At 28.8% G+C, this 6139-nt stretch overlaps 1 long non-coding RNA gene across 1 annotated transcript; it reads right to left on the bottom strand.

Moving 5' to 3' along the window:
• Window positions 1-1069: 1069 nt before the first annotated feature.
• On the bottom strand, window positions 1070-4244 carry LOC145956565 (uncharacterized). Its single transcript, XR_014432810.1, has 5 exons — window positions 3463-4244; window positions 2880-2922; window positions 2419-2490; window positions 2244-2321; window positions 1070-1547 (listed from the first exon to the last, which is right to left on the bottom strand). It is a non-coding gene; the product is annotated as an uncharacterized LOC145956565 (long non-coding RNA).
• Window positions 4245-6139: the final 1895 nt, after the last annotated feature.

Below are 6139 nucleotides of genomic sequence, written 5' to 3' on the forward strand. Positions count from 1 at the left end.
GGATGAATATCAAAGAGGTTTAGGGACTTTTAGAAGAGAGAACTTTGATCACTTTTCAGAATATGAAATCTCAATACATCCAAAAGTGTTTTACAAAGAGGGAAAAACGAAAATATAGGAGTAGGAAGCTTGGAGAGTAAGCTAGCCTTAACCATGGTTCACTAGGAACCATGGTAAGGTCTAGCTAACCACCCATGGCCTAGAGGCTTGGAGAGCAAGCTCCTCACTTAGCTTGCTTGGTAAGCTATCTAAGGAGAAGCTTGTGCTTCAAGCTTCCAAGCTTGAGAAGAACCAAGCTATTTGGCCAAGTGTGCACACAAGTGTGAACACAAGTGTGAACACAAGTGTGAACACAAGTGTGAACACATCTAGGTGGGCGGCTCTTTGGACTTAATTTACTCCAACCGGTTTTGAAATTGATAATTTGGTTTAGTTAGGTTCATCCAATGTGAATGGAACCTAGCTAAATCAAATCTATGAAAAATTAGGAGTAAAATGAGTCCAATATCAAGTTTTAGCGACCACCAAAATCGGTCGCTATTTAGGTAAATTCAGTCGCTATTACATTCAGCGACCGAAATAGCGACCGAAAAAATCCGTCGCTAAAACCCTGGTCGCTATTTTAAATAGCGACCGAAATTTTTTCGGTCACAATTTAGCGACCGAAAAATCAGTCGCTAGACATTGAAAACCCGTCACTAAAATTTTGGTCTCCTAACTTTTGGAGACCAATTTTGCGACCGAATTTTTTGGTTGCAATTTCCGTCGCTATATATTTTTTATTTATTTAATAAAAACATTTTAAAAATCAGTCTCTAAATCGGTCGCTAAAAAACTGAAATAGCTATGAATAAATTCGGTCGCTATTTCAGTCGCTAAAAATTAAAAATAGCTACAAATTATTTTGGTCACTATTTCAGTCGCTAAAAGCTTGTATTAGCTACGAATTAGTTCGGTCGCTATTTCGGTCGCTAAAAACTTGAATTAGCTACGTATTATTTCGGTCGCTATTTCGGTCGCTAAAACTTAAATTAGCTACGAATTATTTCGATCGCTATTTCGATCGCTAAAAACTTGAATTAGCTACAAATTCTTTTGATCGCTAATGCTAACCAGTATTTTTAAATTCTTTTTGAATTATAAATTTATACCTGTTAACGAATATGAAATTAACAATATATTTATTACACAATTTATAATAATAAACTAGAACATACTAAAAGACATAATCTCATCGATGTAAATTTATATTTATGTCAATATAGTATGCTAAAAACACAATAATAACATAAAACGTTTAAACTTCAACAAAGTAATAGTGAAATACAATAAAATATCCCGAAACAAGTAAAATAAAGAAGCTTAATTAAGGGTCTTCTGCTATGTCATTCGGTCAATCTAGCAAGCCCATACAAGTTTCCCTTCTGATTCTTTTTAACCACCTGCAAATAAACTTCATTATCACTAATACAAGTAGAAGCAGAGCCCTCTATGTCATCCTGTGTAGCTTGTTGCTTTACTTCAATTAGATGCTCCTTATATTTCTCCTAAAAAAATAAAAAATATTATTTCAACAAAAATTTCAAGACAACATATTCTTTGATTTTAATTCAGCAAATAATTGTTATTTTGCAGCAAATAATTCAGCAAATAATTTAAGACAACAAAATCCACAATTGATATATTTAAACCCTTCTTAGAGTTATAAAATTAATTGGGAAGAGAACACTCACTGTAACACTTTTAATTATTGATTCAAAATCATAAATTTTAGTTAAAATTTTACCACTAATCAGAATCACAAATTATAGATACAATACTAAAAAAAATAGTAATTTCTAATATCTTTCTAATTGTCATTTGTTCTTTAGCAAAATCACGAGTCCCCTGAACATACACAAAGGTAAGACTACCAACAAACACATCACATCCAGGAACAGAAGCAAATATTAAACAATTCCATTATCTATAGTCAACACCATCAACTGACATAAAAAAAAAATGAATATTAATTCTGCGTACAAACTAAAAAAAACTGGGCTATGTGTAAGTTAGTCTATTAATTTAAAAATATATACACAAAGTGTATTATATATAAGGAACTAAGAAATGATGACAGATAAATTATCTTTTTATTGTTAAGTATGTAACAGAACATACAACATGCGGGATTATCTACTTGAATAAATTATTTTGGAGATATCATATAATATTCCTTCAATATAAAATATTATTCTACAAACCTTAATTGCAAAGCTTTATCTGCCTTATCCTTGAGAGCCTTAGGAATTGGACCAGAAAGCTTGTTCCCTGTCAGATTACTGCAAAGACAATAAATCATAAATTATATGTTATCCAAGTGTCTGGCTGGGAAAATTAATTATCAATTTAGTAGTTCTAACAAAGATTCAAACTTACAGAACTTTTAACTTTGGCAATTTTGCCAGAAATTCAGGCAGAGGTCCTTCCAACTCGTTGTGTGACAAATCCCTGGAACATAGTAACACTTTGTTGGCGAAATTCACAGAAATTAGGAGCTGTCATGTAAGCTTCTCTAGAAAGTTGGCATAAGTATTGTATGCGAGGCTTCTAATTAGTCAATGCTTAAAAAGTTTAATATTTATACACAGTCAGTATAAAGATTTCTAACTAGTCATAATTTTTATAATGTTTAAAGTAATTATTATAAAAAGAAGCCTATGTGTAAACCTATGGTTATATAACCATCAATCATTTATCGGTTCAACTTCATTTATGCTTTTAACAAATCAAAAGAAGCAATTCATATAAACATCAAGTCATTAGTTGAAGTTCCATTTATAAATTTGGTCTTTAGCACAATTCCATCTGAATGAAAAAAATGCCAAAACAGAACTTACCACAATCAAATGCAATCACAGGCTTTAATTTTATTTCTTCCACCTGTGCAACAGACATACGTACAAATCATAAGAGGATAAGTAGATAATTTGAATTCAAGTACGTAAAACACAAGTTGCAAACTTAGAGTTCACACAAGCAGCAGTTATTTTGTAATAGCAACGCAAATATAACTAAATGCACCATAATCATTAAATTGAATAAAGTAAGGTTACCAACTACTAGATATTTTCAATAAAATATGGATTGTTCAAAAACAAAAAGAAAAGAATCAGAGTACCACACACTTCTTATTCCACTCGTTACCCATGTTGACATATAGCTTAAGCCCAATTGAGGCATTATCACCTGAATACATTTACAAGGTTGATTGGGATAAAAGCTATCAACAATCTAATAACCAGGTTTTATAGAATTAAAATAATTACAATCTCCCATTTATTGACATTCAAGTTTGAACATGGCATAAAAGAACCATGATGTACTGCACTCAACAAATACAAGATATCAACAAACATTTAATCAAAATTAAAAGTTAGGGTAAAGGAATAAAAGGAGAGAGAGAAAAAGCACATTACTGACCCTCCAACGCCGGCGAAGCGAAGAGGAAAAGGCGAGAAGCGATGGAATCTCCAGAGGAAAAGGGGAACGATTTAACAGAGGAGGTGTGGTGGCCGGCGAGGGAGCGTTGGAACGATTTAACAGAGGAAAAGGGGAACGATTTAACAGAGTGAGAGAGTGAAAGGGAGAAAGAGAGAGATTACCAGTATCGCGGACATGGTTGAAGACGCAAAAAGAGAAAGAGAGGGAGAACTAGGGTTTAAGTTTTGAGCTTCGAAGAGAAGCAACTGTTTCTGGCCCCTTCACTCTCGCAGTGAAACGAGTGTAATTTCGAACCGAAACTCCTTTTTTTTCTTCCCTGATTTGGGCCGAAAGCCCATGGCCCCTTTGTACCCAAGCACTCATTCATTGTCCATAATTGTGTTATACTACCCTAATGACTTTTATAAGATTTAAATACCTATTTAGTAATTTCATAAATTTTATTTTTCAATTTCTACAATTAAAAACAATTTTAGTCATTTATACATTTTTTTTCTTTTAATCACTGTCACCTATTTATTATAGGAACTAAAAGATAAATTTTATAATAATATAAAAATTAAAAAGAATTGAAAAATAATATGATTAGGTGCTAAAATGAAATATTTTTCACTATAAGAATTAAAAATAAAATTCATATATTTCAACCTTTATTCGTAGAAAACCCTCCCCTAAAACTTTCTTAATCCTTTTTATAAGATCTTTTCCAAATTATTTGTGGCATTAATTACTTTTATAAGAATAACCTAAGTAGAAATACATTAATTAATTAGGTAAAGACTAAAAACAATGCAATCTCAATAATTTTAATGATAATAATGAAAAAAGAGGAATTATATAGATTTTTTACTACTTAATTTTTTCTACTGTTAACATTTTAAATTTTGACATGTTTATTAAAAAAAAAAATTCAAAGACTAAAACTAAATAAAAATTTTAGTCTAAAAACATAAATTGAAAAAAAAAATTAAGAACATTTTTTTTTGGGTACAAATCAAAAGATATATTAAATCAAAAGATAATAAAAATTATAACTATAATAAATTTTCTGATATTAAATTTAGTATATATTATAATTAATTAAATATTTCTATTTAAGAAATTGTTATAGATTTTAAATATATATTTTAAAGTTTTTATTTTATTAAATTAATTGAAAATAAATTATATTTTATCACTTTTTAATAAACTAAGTGAATGATAATGAATTAACTAAAATTTTAAAATATATTTTAATTAAAATTATTTTTTTATCAATACAGTGACTAAAAGTATTATAATAAATAATAAAATTAAATAAATTTAATTTCATAATGGTTATTTTTTTAATGATACTAAATTAAATATTTTAATTATTTTACAATAAATTAAAATGAAAAGATAATAAAATATTTTAATTGATATTTCAAATAAAACACATTAAAATATTATAATCAAAAGAAATTCAGTATTAAATCAAAATATTATAAAAATCATAACTAAAATTATAATAAATATTCTGATATTAAATATTTGTATAAAAAAATTGCTACAGATTTTAGATTTTATTTATTATATTTTATAATCAAAAGATATCTAATATTAAATCAAAAGATTATAATAATTATAACTTAAATCTAGATAAATATTTTGATATTAAATTTATTATATATTAAAATTTATTAAATATTTTTATCAAAAAAATTTTTAGATTTTATTTACTATGTTTTATAATCAAAAGAAATCCAATATTAAATTATAAGATAATAAAAATCATAAGCTTCTGTATTTTATATATATATATATATATAAATTACTTTTAGTAGTAAACTAAGAAATCAAATTAGCGCAGCGGTATTGTGGTTGGCCCTTCACTCACATGACCAGGGTTCGAAACTGGCTGTGTACTTTTAGTGAAAATATATTTATATTCATAAAGGAAAGCCACATCGGTTCAAAATCTAATACAAAGAATTTAGCGACCGATTTGAATTCGGTCGCTACGTTAATTTAATACAAAAAATTTAGCGACCAATTTGAATTCGGTCGCTAAGTTTTAATTATATATTGCTACCGAAATGTAATCGGTCGCTAAAAAAATTCAAAAGTTAGGATTAGTGACCGAATTAAATTCGGTCGCAATTTTTTTTAATAATTTTTTCAATATTTGTCGCTAATTCCGTCGCAATCTATGTTTTCATGAAAAATAATTAAACAGCGACCGATTTTCTCGCTACCACTCTAATCGGTCGCTAATTCGGTCGCAAAATAGCTACTAAAAAAATTCGGTCGCTATTTTAGTCGGTCGCAAAATAGCGACCGATAAATTTCGGTCGCTATTTTGTATTTTTTTTGTAGTACAATATGTAAATTTTAGCCTAGGACCACCTTTTGGCTAAATTGCTAGTAACATTCTCTAGCTTGCTAATGGCACTCTCTAGCTTGCTAATGCCACTCCCAATCCTACTACTAGAAAACTAAGAAAAGAATGTATTTCTAGGTTAGGTTAAATGGAGTCAAAGTGCCCAAGTAACCTACCCTAGAAGCAATATACAATAGCTACTAAAAAGGAAATAAAGTGCCTCACAAATACAAAGGCAAAAATACACCTATACAAGTATCTACTATATACAAGGTACAAGAAATCAAACTATACAATGTATTTACAATAGAGACT

This window comes from Cajanus cajan, chromosome 3, assembly GCF_000230855.2.
Source record: "Cajanus cajan strain Asha chromosome 3, NIPB_CcT2T_4, whole genome shotgun sequence".
Taxonomy (NCBI): domain Eukaryota; kingdom Viridiplantae; phylum Streptophyta; class Magnoliopsida; order Fabales; family Fabaceae; genus Cajanus; species Cajanus cajan.